The sequence below is a fragment of the Canis aureus genome, chromosome 18, assembly GCF_053574225.1.
Source record: "Canis aureus isolate CA01 chromosome 18, VMU_Caureus_v.1.0, whole genome shotgun sequence".
Taxonomy (NCBI): domain Eukaryota; kingdom Metazoa; phylum Chordata; class Mammalia; order Carnivora; family Canidae; genus Canis; species Canis aureus.
Genome location: NC_135628.1, coordinates 47,264,874 through 47,280,177, shown reverse-complemented (window position 1 = coordinate 47,280,177; position 15,304 = coordinate 47,264,874). Strand labels below are relative to the sequence as shown.

The 15,304-nt window shown below is 34.4% G+C and overlaps 2 protein-coding genes across 14 annotated transcripts in view; one reads left to right on the top strand and one right to left on the bottom strand.

The window, feature by feature from the left end:
• Nucleotides 1-15,304, top strand: part of RUNDC3B (RUN domain containing 3B) — a 147,362-nt gene that overhangs the window by 18,483 nt on the left and 113,575 nt on the right. The gene's annotated exons all lie outside the window — the stretch shown is intronic.
• The window catches only part of ABCB1 (ATP binding cassette subfamily B member 1), a 206,545-nt gene that overhangs the window by 157,819 nt on the left and 33,422 nt on the right, over nt 1-15,304 (bottom strand). The gene's annotated exons all lie outside the window — the stretch shown is intronic.

The following is a 15,304-nucleotide window of genomic DNA, read 5'->3' as shown; positions in this document are numbered from 1 at the left end:
AGAATGCCTAATCTTTTGACCTATGCTTTGTCCCTGGAAATGAATTTCTGTTCTCCTATTTATGCCTGTTTCCAGGGTGCATTAAAAGTGTTGAGTGCATTAAGTGTCACATACAGGGAGCAGAGTCACTTTCCGTAAGTAATTAAAATAAAAGCTTCAATTAAAAGGTAGCTCATCTTCAGAGGCTACTAGATGGTATTTTGACCAACTTACAAAGAAGCATGCAGGCATTAAGTTTGTTTGCTTAACCTCTATTTCATTAAACTTTGGAATCTTTGAAAAGGTTTTCTGCCATAAATAGTTAAAAGAGGTATGTGGGAAATATGCTCATGTATGGTTTTAAAATAAATCAGTAAATATATTTACATTAGAAAGATAAATCTCTTAAAATTTAAAAGGTAAGATGGGAACTGTGGTCTCTCAGAATTATAAAATATGTTTACATTAAAAATACCTGTAAAATATAGATGATAACACCAAGAAACATTACGTAGCATAACTCTTAGTAATAAGTAAATAACTTTATTACATTAATTCTATTATCTTCCTGAAGGAAACTTGATCATCAGCTGTTTTCACTCAAGTTTTTATTATCTTTACTTTTTTAATGGTATAGTTTGAAATAAGTAATCTGCTTTGATCAGACAACTTGTGAGAATTTCAAATTTAAGCTAAAGGATAATTCTTTTATGTGGTTTTTGATGCTGAAAGCCTCAAGTTTTACTCCTAAGTGTTTAAATCAGTTGAGTAGTCTTGTGTGCCTATAATAAAGGGTTGAAATTAATTCCATGGGAAAATAAAATCTGGATTCAGTCATTCCTTTGCAATTTAAAATGGGGTCCATAAAATCACTTTTCTGTTAAAAGTTTGCTTTTCTGTTAAGTTATTTTGCATTTAAAAAGTTATTTTTGCTGTCCTGTATTTCCTAAATTTTCTGCCATTTATGTTACCTTTTATAAGAAAATACGTTTCTATAAAAGCAAAGGATAGGAGACTATTTTGAGATATTGTTTGAGTTACTATATTGTGTGGTGATAATACTTTAAAATTTTACATATAAAGTTATAAATAATACTTGACTAAAAAACACATGCAACATAGGAGAACTCGATGTTCACAACTATTTTATCATAATACCTCAATTCCCTTGATTCAGTATACATTTAGCTTATGATTCACTCACAAAATACATAAGCAACTATCAGCAGAAAAAAGGCCATGCTGAGATACCCATGCTAAGTGATTGAGCAGACTCATGACCACATACATGGATCCCTCCTGCACACCAGCCTGCCCTCTTTTGAGTCCTGCCTCAGCAAAATCTAGATGATAGACCTTTAGAATTACTTAACAGTGAGTGTCATTTCTAAGAAACCAGTGAACTACCACGTTGAAAATAGAATCCCTAGTTGATTTATGGATAAGAATTCCACTACAATGACTAAGAATGATGATATGTTGAAATTTGTGTTAATTTTTTAAGCTAAGTAAAATTAATAATTTATGCTTTTAAAAAAAGTTCCTGTAGATTGACTAATGTGGTCACTGTGATTAATATAGGTATGAGTCATGAAATGATCTTTAGCTTTTGGGATGAAGTATTTTAAATACTCAGGCATTTACAGACTTCATATTATTTTAGTATTTTAATATGTAACAAATTGCTTTTACTTATGGAGAAGTTATGATTATTTTGATGGTGTGTTCACCTAAAATTTAGTATATAACAGCTAATTTTTCCAAAGTTTCTCTTTATAGAAGTATAGATTTAAAATGTATAACTTTGTGTGTTTGTGAGATTTACTTTTCTATAGCTACTTTTTATTTTTTAAATATAAAGGGCATTTAGTTTAAATATGAAATCTTTCAGAGAAAGATAAAATTCACCTCCAGGCACAAAATAGGCTCTACTGACACAGGTAAAGTGGAAAACTGAAACATTTATTGATTCATTTTAAAAATCCCATTATTGAAGAGAAGGAAGCTTTTCAAATGACATAAATTAATCTTGTTTGGAGTTATCGCTCAATAAAATGACAATCTTAGTTTCCTGGAATATAGCTGAGAACCACAAACTAATCAAAGAATGTAGAATTCAAAGAGACCTCAGTTCATATCTTCACTAATTTTTGGATTTTTTTTTTTTAAGTACCATCCTTCTCTCCACCCCATCTGCACCTGTCCTAATAAAAGCAGCTGTAGATGTTGAGTATGTAAATGAATGTCTTATTGAAGCAATTTGGGGAAATTGGGCATTTTATGTGTTCAGCAGCAGTTGTACCTCACCCTACAATCCATAGTGCCTCTTCAGATAGCTCCACAAATCACAGATTAAAAACTACTCTAGGCTCTCTCCTGAGGCAATCCACTCAACTATATTTGTAACTAGTGGATGTACAGTCTTTGTTTTAATACTTCTGATGCGTGGGAACTTAGGATATAGTAAAGTAGTTCATCACATTTTGGGGCAATTTATATTGCTAGAAAAATCCTACATAAATAAAGCCAACCTATCTGACTGCTTTTATTCTATTTTCTGCCATTTTTTCCAGTTTTGAGCTTAATAAATACTAACAATTGCTATTATATAACCCTTTCTCCTCAGTCCTCCTTTTTTCTAGGTAATGTATCTCTTGCTCCTTCAATGTTCTGAAACCATCACTATCTTATTTTTTTAATCACTGGTTTATTAGTATTGCTCTTAAAATCTGATACTCTAGGCTGAGTGAAGTGCTTCAGAGAGGTGAACTCAGTGTTAGTTTAGAACTTAAAATTACAATGACATTTGATTACCGTATCACACTTTTGGTTTACCTTGAAATTAAGGCTATGTCCAGTCCCATAGAGTTTTAAAAATTGAACTATTACTTTTTTTATGTTTTAGTTCTCTAATAAATTAGTTGCCTGTGTACAGGTTTGATAGGGATAAATAACAGTATTCTTTCCTTCATCATCCACTTTAGAGATGAATGAGCTAGCTATAAAAAAGAAATTTAGGAGACTTTCTAAAGATGAAGGGGCCATACTTTCCCCTATTTCTCTTACTAAGTATATCTAAAACCCTGGATGCTATTATATAAAACAAATAAAACAAGACTCCAAAAGGTAGAAGAAGGGAGACTAAGGACTCTAAGACTTTAAGAATGATGTGGTGGGTTCTTTGAATTTTCTGATTGCCTTGTATGTCCAAGACTGGATAAGCTAGTAGCCTGTAAATATCAGCAGGTACAGAAAACAAGGCAGAAGACTTTTATTTTTAATTTTTGTTAAAGATTTATTTATTTTAGAGAGAGAGCGAGTGAGCATGAGCAGGAGGTCCAGAGAGAGAGGGAGAGAGAATCTCAAGGAGACTCCAGACTGAGTGCAGAGCCTGACTCAGGGCTCAGTGTCAGGACCCCAAGATCACGACCTGAAATCAAGAGTCAGATGCTTAACTGACTGCACCACCCAGGTGCCCCAAGGTGGAAGACTTTTAGACAGTCCCTGCTCTACCTTACCCAAGTGCACTGAAGAAGTTGGTACCACCCCCCATCCAGGCCAGAAAAGGCTAGATGGGGAATTTAGAATTTCCTCTTCATAAGATGGTAATAGACTGTTCCACCACCACCATTAGAATGGTATCAGAGAAAGCCAAGCAGAGAACTGGGACCTTTTCCTTCCCTGCTGGTTGTGAACCTTATCTTCCCATTGAAAAATCTTACCAAATGAAAAGTATGGACTTCCATACCTACCCGGCAGTAATGAGGGGTCATTTCCCTGCCATCCTGAGATTGTATTAGAGACTTATGACTTTCAACATCACCCAAAGTAATAAGGCTACTCCCAGTGCATTGTCAATGGAAACCATGTAGAAAACCTGGACTCCCACCTTCACCCAGCAGTTATGAGGACTCCCCACATTCAAATGTCAAGGGAGGCCAACTGGGAAAAGTAGACTTCTCCTTCCACTTGACAGTAATGAAGTGGTGCTCCCTACTCCTTCCCTTCCCCTGTTAGGACTGTCGTAGAAAGCCAATGAAAACACAGAAGGTTTAAGGTCCCAAGACTCATAATATGAACATGTTCAGGATCACTTGTCATACCAAGAACCGGAAAGATCTCAAATTAAATGATAAAAGACAATAGATATCAACACTGAGATGACAGAGGTCTTATGTATTTGTGACAAAATCCTAAATTGGTATGATAAAAAATGCTTCAATAAGCAGTTATAAAAATGCTTAACAAATGAAAAAGTAGATAATATCACCAAAGAAATAGAAGATATAAAGAAGAACCAAATAGAAATTTTGGTTGGTGGGTGGCTGGGTGGCTCAGCGGGTTGAGCATCTGCCTTTGGCTCAGGGCCTGATCCCAGTTTCCCGGGATCAAGTCCCCCATCGGGCTCCTTGCATGCAGCCTGCTTCTCCTCCCTTTGCCTGTGTCTCTGCCTCTCTTTCTGTGTCTCTTATGAATAAAAAAAATCTTAAAAAAAAAAAGAGAGATTTTGGTAAATTTTGAAAAATACAAAACCAAAATAAAAAGCTCAATGGATAGACTCAACAGGAAGATGGAGGGGACAGAGCAAATAATCTGTGAACTAGAAGACAGAAACATAGAAATTTTTTAAACAACAAAGACTAACAATAATCTAAAATTAAACAGTAGACTTAAAAAATACAGCTGCAGGGACCTATGGGACTGTAACAAAATATCTAACCCTCTTTTCATCAGGGTATCTCTGCGAGGAGAAGAAGGGGCTGAAAATGAGCTAAAAACATAATGGCTGAAAATTTCCCAAATTTGTCAAGAGACATAAACATAAAAATTTGAGAAACTAAGTGAATAATAGAATAAATCCAAAGAAATTCATGCCAAGATACATTATAATTAAACTTTTGAGGAAAAAGAAGATGCTGGCCATTATATAAGACTGATGAATCACTACCTCTGAAACCAATAATATATGCTAATTGAATTTAAATGAAATTAAAATAATCTTCCATCAAAAAAAGAAAGACAAAGAAAAAATGTTGAAAGTAGCAAGAGAAGAATTACACCTTGTCTGTAAGGAAAAAACAGTTTGGATAATAGAGCTCTCATTAGAAACTGTGGAGGCACTTCTTTCAAGTGCTAAGAGAAAAATGTCAACACAGACTCCTGTATCTAGAAGAATTATCCTTTAGTAATAAAGGAGATATCTAGACATTCATAAGGAAAACTAAAAAATTTATTGACAGTAGATTGGCTAAAGAACTGTCTTCAAGCAGAAGTGAGATGATAAAAAGAAGCAAGAAAGAACATGGTAAATATAATAGTTGTATTTTTTATTTTATTTTATTTATTTTATTTTTTAGTTTTCTGTTCCCTCTGTTTTTGATTTCTCTGTTTTCCTTTTCTTGTCTTCCTGTGGGTTACTTGAATGTTTTTTAGAATTCAGTTTTTATCTGTACTTTTTTTGAGTGGATGTCTTTGTATAGACTTTGTAGTCATTGCTCCAGGTACTACTTTGTATATATATAATATACAATATATAATTTATTACAGTCTATGAATGTTATCATTTTCCAGTCTTAAATTTAAGAGCCTTATCTTTCTTCATTTCTCTTCATTCTCCCCCATTTGCAATATAATTTCTTTAAAAAATTAAAAATAGAATTACTCTTTAAGCCAGTAATTGCGTTACTGGGTATTTATCCAAAGAATACAAACACACTAATTTGAAAGGATATATGTATTCCTATGCTTAGTGTAGCATTATTTACAATAGCCAAATTATGTAAGTAGCCTGTGTTCATCAATAGGTGAATTGATAAAGAAAATATGGTATATATATATACAAACACACACAAAATGGTTATATTTAACAAGAAAAAAAATGGGGCACCTTGGTGGCTCAGGTGTTACGCATCTGACTCAATTTCAGCTTAGGTCATGATCTTAGCGTGGTGAGATCAAACCCCATGACAGATGGGTATGGAGCCTACTTAAGATTCTTTCTCTTCCTCTCTTCTGCCCCTCTCCCTCCCCCCACTTGCTCGTGGTCTCTCTCTCTCTCTCTCTTTCTCTCTCTCTCGATAAGAAAAAAAAGAATGAAATCTTGCCATTTGCAAAAACATGGATGGAGTTAGAGAATATGATGCTAAAAAAAAGAATATGATGCTAAATAAAGTAAGGCAGGAGAAAGACAAATACCTTACGATTTCACTCATGTGAAATTTAACAAAGTAAACAAATGAACAAAGGAAAAACAGAGACAAACCAAGAAACAGACTTTTAACTATCTGTAGAGAACAAACTGACAGTTATCAGAAGGGAGGTGAGGTGTGGATTAAGAGTATATTTATCATGAGGACCCCTGAGTAATGTATAGAATTGTTGAATCACCATATTGCATACTGAAACTAATATAACACTATTTGTTAACTGTACTGGAATTAAAATTAAAAACTTAAAATATGCATATAATTGCTTTACATACTTCCCTACAAAATATTAGAACCACATTAGACTGTTAAAATTAATGTTTCCACCATTAAAATTAACACTCAAGAGGAGAAGGCCAGCCTATTTCAGGTTGCCAGTGTGTCCACCACAGAGTCTGGGATGTACAAGGCAAAGAAACTTACCTGCTGTGTCATTTCTTGGCTTCCAGGGTCCTCTAGCAGTCTTTCTTTTATTCTCCATCTTCAGAATCTTTTCATACTTATTTTATATGTATGTCCAGAGTTTGTAGTTGTGTTTAGCAAAAGTAAAGTGCATCTATTTCATCTTGTCTGGAATCAGAATTCTCCTTTAATTTTTTAATGTGAAGAATTATACCAGTGGTTTTCCTAATGTTAAATCATCCTATATATTCTTGGGATAAATCCAACTCAAGCCTCACGTATTGTTTTAATATACTTGGCCAGGTTTAGGATTTAGTTTGCTAATATTGTAGGAATTTTGGTTCTGTGTAATTTCTCTGTATTTTGTTATCAAGATAATATTATCTTCACTAAATGAATTAGAGTTGTTTTATCTTTTTAAATTCTTTGTAAGAATTTTCCCTAAGTTTGGAATTGTCTGTTGCATAGATTTTGCCAGTAAATAACCTGGGTCAGGTGGGGTGGTATGCATATGCTTACAGGTCACTTTAGGTTTTTGACTTCTCATCTATCTTCTTTCCCACTATCAATTTCTTCTTTTCCGTGCCCTCTTGTTTAATCCCTGTTAGTTGCAGTTTTTCCTTTCACTGTGCCATATTTAAAATAGCTAAATTTATCTAAGTGGTTTTAAAAAGTTGAAGCTCACTGATCCTAAAACTAAAACATGTAGCACGTATTTATCTTTATAATACTGTTTTAAAAGCTGAGATTCTGTTTTTTTTTAAAAAAACTTATACCCTACCCTCATTATTTGTGAACCATCCTCTCCCTCTTCTGAAGGGTATGATGTGTTTCATTCATGTTGCTGTTAAGGAACAAAAATTCCATCAGTGGATATCTGTTGTTAATTTCCATGCATTTGTCAGCCAGTGCATGGAAGTGCTTGGTCCCCTTTTGCATTCCTAATATTATTAGTTCTTTTTCTTCTTTTTTCGTAAACATTATTGCCAGAGATTTGTTAATTTTCTTAGTCTTTCAAGTAATTAACTTATGGCTTTTTTGATCATTAGTGTATGTTAATGACACCATTGTTTCTTCTGTTTTCTTTGAGTCTGTTTTATTATGTTGGACTCCTACCAGATTATTTTTCAACCTTCTCTCCAAGTACTGCTTTGCTTACATATATAAGTTGGGAAATACAATATTTTTATTAATATTCATTTTTAGGTAATTTCTACTTTTCATTATTATCTCTTTTTTGGCTTATGTGTTATTTAGAAGTTAATTTTTAATGTTACTGGAAATAAGAATTTTACCTATTAATTTTTATTTCTATGTTAACAAAATGATCAAGGAATTTGGCCTGCATGGCAGATTTTTTGAAATTTGTAAGTTTTGCTTAATGGCCTAGCTTATGGTTAGTTTTCATAAATGTTTCATCTTGAGAAGAATGTGTATTCTCTAATTGTTAATGTTTCTCAAGTGTTCATTTTTGACAGCTTGATCTATTAATAACTTAAAAGTTTAAAACCTTTGTTATTATGATGGATTAATCAGGTGATTCTTACAGATATGTCTATTTTTGCTCTCTGTATTTTGAGCCTATTGTGGTATATTCAGTTTTAGGGGTTTTATAGATTCCCTTATTTTCTATTTACTTACCATTTTTGGCTTAAGAATTTCTGTGATTTTTTTCATATACTAACTATATTATATATATTTATTTTTTAAAGATGTATTTACTGGGGTATCTGGGTGGCTCAGTGATTAAGCATTTACCTTGGCTCAGCTCATGATCCTGGGATCAAGCCCTGAGTCAGACTTCCTGTTCATTGGGTAACCGGCTTCTCCTTCTTCCTCTGACCCTTTACCCTGCTCATGCTCCCTCTCTCTCTCAAATGAATAAATTTTAAAAGAAATTTTAAAAACATAGATTTGTTTATTTTTTGAGAGCAGTGGGAGAAGCAGAGGGAGAGGCAGAGAATCTGAAGTAGACTTACAGCTGAACCCAGAGCTGAGGAGGGCTCTATCCCATGACACTGAGGTCATGACCTGAGTGGAAACCAAGAGTCAGACACTTAACCAACTGAGACTTCTGGGCACTCCAATGTACTAACCATATTTTAAAGTGTGTTTGTTATATTTTATCCAGAATTTTTAATTCTCCTATTTTGTGTTGGGTAGAAAAGCGATGGTCCTCAAATTCCATGTTTCCCACTCCATAGACAAATTATTGATATATCTAAAGAGAGCTCCAAAACTTTCTCCTTTTCTTCTTTGAAAGTTATCCTTGCCCTTTGTGGTTGATTTGAGTGAATAGTTAAACTTAATGGGCAATGTATGTAACATTGAGATAAGACAGCTGTGGTCCTAATTTTAAGTGTTCATTAGTTCCTTTTTAGATAGGCTCTGTTGTCATGTGATTAAAAATATGTTTCATTGAATACTCAGGAGTGCCTGGGTGGTGCAGTTTGTTAAGCATTGGACTCTTGATTTCAGCTCAGGTCATGATGTCAGGGTCCTGGGATTGAGTTGAGCCCTGAGTAGGGCTCTGTGTTCCGCAGGGAGTCTGTTGGAGATACTCTCCAACATGTATGTATATTTGCATAGTATATGTTATATATACTGTAATATATCATCACTGCATTATATATGTTAATGTGTGGTATAGCATATAACATATATTTTCTTAAGTTAAGACATGCCCTTTTTCCTGTGTGTATTTATATGAGCCTACCTATTTCCATTCTCTGGACTTGTGTTTTAATTTCTTTTTTGTTCCTTTGGATGGAAGGTTCTTTTTTAAAAATGAGATTTTATTTATATGAGAGAGAAAGAGAGAGAGAGCATGAGCGGGAGGAAGGGCAGAGGGAGAAGCAGACTCCCCGCTGATCTGGGAGCCTGACATGGGGATTGATAGAGGACCCTGGAATCATGACCTGAGCCAAAGGCAGACGTTTAACCAGTTGAGCCACCCAGGTGCCCTGTAAGTTTCTTTTCTACTTGAGCACGAGATATACTCTTGGTTATTACCCACTGAAGCTTTTATTTGCATAGTCATTTCATTTTCCAGTTCTGCATTCTTCTGTTTTCTTCCTATTCCTTTCTTTCTAGCCAGTTCTCTCTCTCTCTCTCTCTCTCTCTCTCTCTCTCTCTCTCTCTCAAGATTTATTTATTTATTTTAGAGAGAGAATGCTCAGGGAGAGATATGGAAGGAGAGGGAAAGTCTCAGTGCAGAGCCCAACATGGGGCTCTATCTCAGGACCCTGAGATCAGGACTTGAGTCAAAACCAAGAATCAGATGCTTAACCAACTGCACCACCCAGGCATCCCCCTAGCCTCTTCTTAATAAGCTTTTCTTATTGATGGTTTTTCTCTTTCTTCTTTCCTCCAGAAGTGCATTCTGAATTTTTCATTTCATTCTTCTTATCTCTGGCAAATTTACTAAGAAAACTTCTCTTATCTTTCTACTGTATCCTTTTACAGGTAGCATGGTTTCTATTTCTCTTATGTCTTTTATTACACTTTACCATATTATGGCCTTCAAAATTACAATGGGGGGCACCTGGATGGCTCACTCAGTTAAGTAGCTGCCTTTGGCTCAGTCATGATCCCAGGGTCCTGGGTTTGAGCCCTGCATTGGGGGGTCTCTGCTCAGTGGGGAATCTGCTTCTCTCTTTCCCTTTGCTTGTGCTCTCTCAAATAAATTAAATCTTAAAAAAAAATATAATGGAAAAAGATAAATGAACTTACAGATCTAGCCAGACGGAGTAAGCCCACTACTGTCCAAACTGTCTGTTTTAGTCTGCTCAGGCTGCTATAGCAAAATTCCACAGACTGGGTGACTTAAACAACAGAAATGTTTTTTCCTCACAGTTCTGGAGGCTGGAAAGTCCAAAATCAAGGTGCTGGCTGATTGTGATTCTGGTGAGAACTTTTTTCCTTGGCTTGTAGATGGTCACCTTGCTGCATCCTCACACAGTGGAGAGAATGAGCGTGTACTTTCTGATGTCCTTGCTTATAAGAAAACTAGTCCAATATGATCAGGAACCCACGCTTATGAGCTCATTCAACCATAATTACCTATATGATCACATTAGGTGTTAGGACTTCAACAGATGACTTTAGAGGTACATAATTAAGTCCATACCACACTCTCCTATTGATTGCATCTAAAAACTCTGGACAGAATACAGAAAACAACTACTTGTCTACTTTGAAAAATAAACAGTAGGAGCCAGATTGGGGAGAGATATCAAAATTTGAAGAGGAATTGTTATAGGAGTGAGTTTCCTGTGTTTTTTTTTCCCCCTCCTATATCCTCAGCTTTAACTGGTGAAGGTATCAGTTCTTAATTGCAGATAGCAAAAACTCCAACAGTAACCTTCTCTTTCTGGTCAGAGGATAAGGAAAAAGAACTTCTGTGAGTCAGGGAGTGTTGGAATCTTCCCATTTTTTCTCTTTTTCCTTGCTGCTTTTCACCCAAGTGCAGCTTCAGTTGCCCAGATCTGTTTGACAGTGGGGGAAAGGGGTAAAGAAGTTCTGATAGAAGGGAAAAACCTTCCATAAGCCTAGAGAAATTAATAAAAGAGGGACCTTGGAGCTGGAGATTGTATCAGGGAAGAGAGAGCTGGAAAAAAGAATGTCCTAATTCTGTATGCTAATGACCAGCATGAGTCCTGGCTTCATACCCAAGATTCTGAGGACTGAGTTAGGATACTGCCCAAGTCCCAGAATGGCATATATAGGGGCCAAACCCAAAGAATTCAACTTATATTGGAATTTCTGCCCATATAAGGCAAGAAAGAACTTGGCTATCTGAATTTAACCAGGTTGATTGCCTACCAAAAAAAAGCAAAAGAAAAATCAACATACTCCAAAGGATTTTAACAGAATTCAGAGTTTAAATATAATATTAAAAACATCTAACATAAAACCTAAAATTGCTTCACAAATGAATAACTAGGAAAATATGACCATTTCTCAAAAAAAAAAAGACAAAGATGTCAATCCTGAGATTAATTACCAAAGATATTATAGCAGCCATTATAACTGTGTGCTGCAAGATGTAAATATTCTTGAAATGGTAAAAAAAAAAAAATTCTGAATTGAGAAGTACAAACCTTGAAAAGAACAAATGGAAATTTTAGAATACAGAAGTATAATATCTGAAAACACTATGTGGGACCCTAGCAGTATGGAGATAATAGAGATCTTTATGAATTTGAAAATAGATCAGTAGGAATTACCTAGTCTGAAGAACAGAGCATTCAAGACCTATTGGACAACAGCAAAAGTTATAGCAGACAACAGTGAAACAATATCTTTAAAGTTCTAAAAGAAAAGAACCGCAAACTCAGAATTCTATATCCAGTGAAAGCATACTTCAGTAGTGAAGGCAAAGCAAATACTCAGATGAAAGAAAACTAGAATTGTTACTGGAAGACCGGAAATGCTAACAAAATTCCTTCCTTTTATAAATGGAGATGATACCAGAGGGAAACTTGGAACTGCATCAATGAAGAAAGGACAACAGAAATGGTGACTAAGTCAAATAGAAGATTTTTTTCTCTTTTTACAATCTTTAATATATGATAAAAAATTAAAATTACCAACATTGGTTTGGAGGTTTTATGATTTCATATATAAGTGACATTTATTTTTTTATTTTTTTATTATAAGTGACATTTAAAATAGAAAGCAGAAAGTAAAGGGACTGTCGTCATCTATTTTACTTGAAATAATAAAATAAAAACTCTAGACTGTTAAAGATTAGGTATTATTTTGTAAGTGCTAAAGCACTAACTATAAAAATGCTAAGAGATGTAGCCAAAAAGCCAATAAATAGATTAAAATGGAATGCTAAAGGAATACCTAGGTGGCTCAGCAGTTGAGCATCTGCCTGTGGCTCAGGGCATGATCCCAGAGTCCCGGGATCAAGTCCTGCGTTGGGCTTCCTGCATAGAACCTGCTTCTCCCTCTGCCTGTGTCTCTGCCTCTCTCACTCTGTGTCTCTTGTGAATAAATAAAAGTCTTTTTTAAAAAAATGGAATGCTAAAAATATTCAAATGATCTAAAGGAAGGGAGAAAAAAAGGGTTAAAGAGAAAACAATAAAATAGTAAACCTGAATCCAACCACATTAGTAAATGCGTTAGGTGTACATTATTTATTTGAAATAGTAAATATAAATGATGCACCAATTAAAAGAGATTGGGTAAAAAAAGTAGACTCAATGTACAAAGAAATTTGCTTTAAATATATCGATACAGATGGGTTAAAAGTAAAAAGATAGAAAAAGATACTGCATGAAACAAAATTGGAGTGGACTATATTTAACATCAGGCAAAGTAGAGTTCACAATAAGGAAAATTAATGGGATGGAAGGTGGACATTTATATAATAAAAGAGTTTGTTAAGATAAAAAAATCCGGGATCCCTGGGTGGCGCAGCGGTTTAGCGCCTGCCTTTGGCCCAGGGCGTGATCCTGGAGACCCGGGATCGAGTCCCACATCGGGCTCCCGGTGCATGGAGCCTGCTTCTCCCTCTCCCTGTTTCTCTGCCTCTCTCTCTCTCTCTCTCTCTCTCTCTCTCTCTGTGACTATCATAAAAAAAAAAAAAAAAAAAAATTAAAAAAAAAAGATAAAAAAATCCTATACAACAGAGATTCAAAAAGTAAAAGCTTATAGAACTGACTAGAGAATTAAAAAATAGAAAAATCCACAATTCTACATGGCATCTTCAGCAGTCCTTTCATAATAATAGATCAAGTAGACCTAAAACCAGTAAGGACAGAAAAGATCTGAACAACATATCAACCAACTGACTTAATTGACTTTTATAAAACAGCTCATTCAACAACTACAGAATGTATATTCTTTTCAAGGGCAAATTATTTCTGAATATTCAGAAAGATCTAATTCTGAGGCATAGCACAACCTTTAACAAATTTAAAAGAATTTATGTCATATAAAGTATGTTGTCTGATTATAAACAATTAACCTAGAAATTAAAAACAAAGATATGAAAAATCACCAAATATTTGGAAAAATTTTTAAAACTTATAAATAACTTGAGTCAAAGAGGAAGTCTCAAGGAAAATTACAAATGAAAAGGCATCCTAGACGAGAACATGTCACAAGAAAAAATTAAAGACCAGTATCCCTGATGAACATAGATGCACAAGTCCTCAACTAAATATTAGCTAACAATTCAGCAACACATTAAAAATATCATACACCATGATCAAGTGGGAACTATTCCAGGGATGCAAAGCTGATACAGCATCTGCAAGTCAATCAGTGTGATACACTGCATTAACAAAGGATAAAAATCATGATTATCTCAGAATTTTGACAAAATTCATCCATTTTTTAAATAAACATTCTCAATGAAACAGATTTAGAGGGAACACATTTCAACATAATAAAGACCATATATGACAAGCCCACAACTAACCCCATACTCAACAGTGAAAAGCTAAAAGCTTTTCCTCTAAGATAAGGAATAAGACAAGAGTACTCACTCTACCACTTTTCATTCAGCATAGTATTGAAAGTCCTAACCAGAGCAGTTAGGCAAGAAAAAGAAATAAAAGGCATCCACATTCAGAAGGAAGAAATAAAACTGTCACTATTTGCAGATGACATGACATTATACATAGAAAACTCTACAGGCTCCATTAAAAAACTATTAGAACTAATAAATTCAGTGAAATTGCAGGATACAAAATCAGTACACAAAAATCTGTTGTATTTCTATACACTAACAATGAAGTTTCAAAAAGAGATTAAGAAAACAATCCCATTTATAGTTGCATCAAAAAGAATAAAATACCCACGAATTAATTTAAATGAGGTAAAAGACTTGTATATTGAAAACTACAAGACAGCAATGAAAGAAATTGAATAAAACATAAATGCAAAGATATTCTGTGCTCATGAATTGGAAGAATTAATATGGTTAAAATGTCCATACTACCCAGAGCAATCTAAGATTTAAAGTAATCCCTATCCAGTGGTTTTTTTCACAGAAATAGAACAGTCCTAAAGTATGTAGGAAGCCATACAAGACCCCACATAGCTAAAGCAGTCTTGAGAAAGAACAAAACTGAAGGTATCATATCAGCTTGATTTCAAGCTATCTTATGAATCTTTATTAATTAAAATAGCATGATGTTGGCATGAAAACAGAATCATAGATCAATGGAACAAAATAGAGAGCCCAGAAATAAACTCACATATTTATGGTCAATTAATTTATAGCAATATACAAGAATATACAGTGGGGAAAGGACATTGTCTTCAATAAATGGTGTTAGATAATTGGATAGCCACATGTTAAAGAATGAAACTAGACCACTTTCTTCTCCTGTACACAATAAATTAACTAAAAATGGATTAAAGGTGAATGCAAGACCTGAAGAAACTCCTACAAGAAAACATAGGCTGTAAACTCTAGATCTTGGTGATTATTTTTGAAATCTGACACCAAAAGCAAAAGCAATACAAGCCATAATAAATAAAAAGCTACACCAAACTAAACGTTTCTACAAAGCAAAGAGATCCACCAAATGAAAAGGCAACCTACTGAATGGGAGAAAATATTTGCAAGTTGCATATCTGATAAGGGGTTAATATCTAAAATACATAAAGAACTCCTTACAACTCAATAGCAAAAACAAATCGATTTTAAAATAGGCAGAATGAAGGAGGCAAAATGGTGGAATAGTATGGGTCCT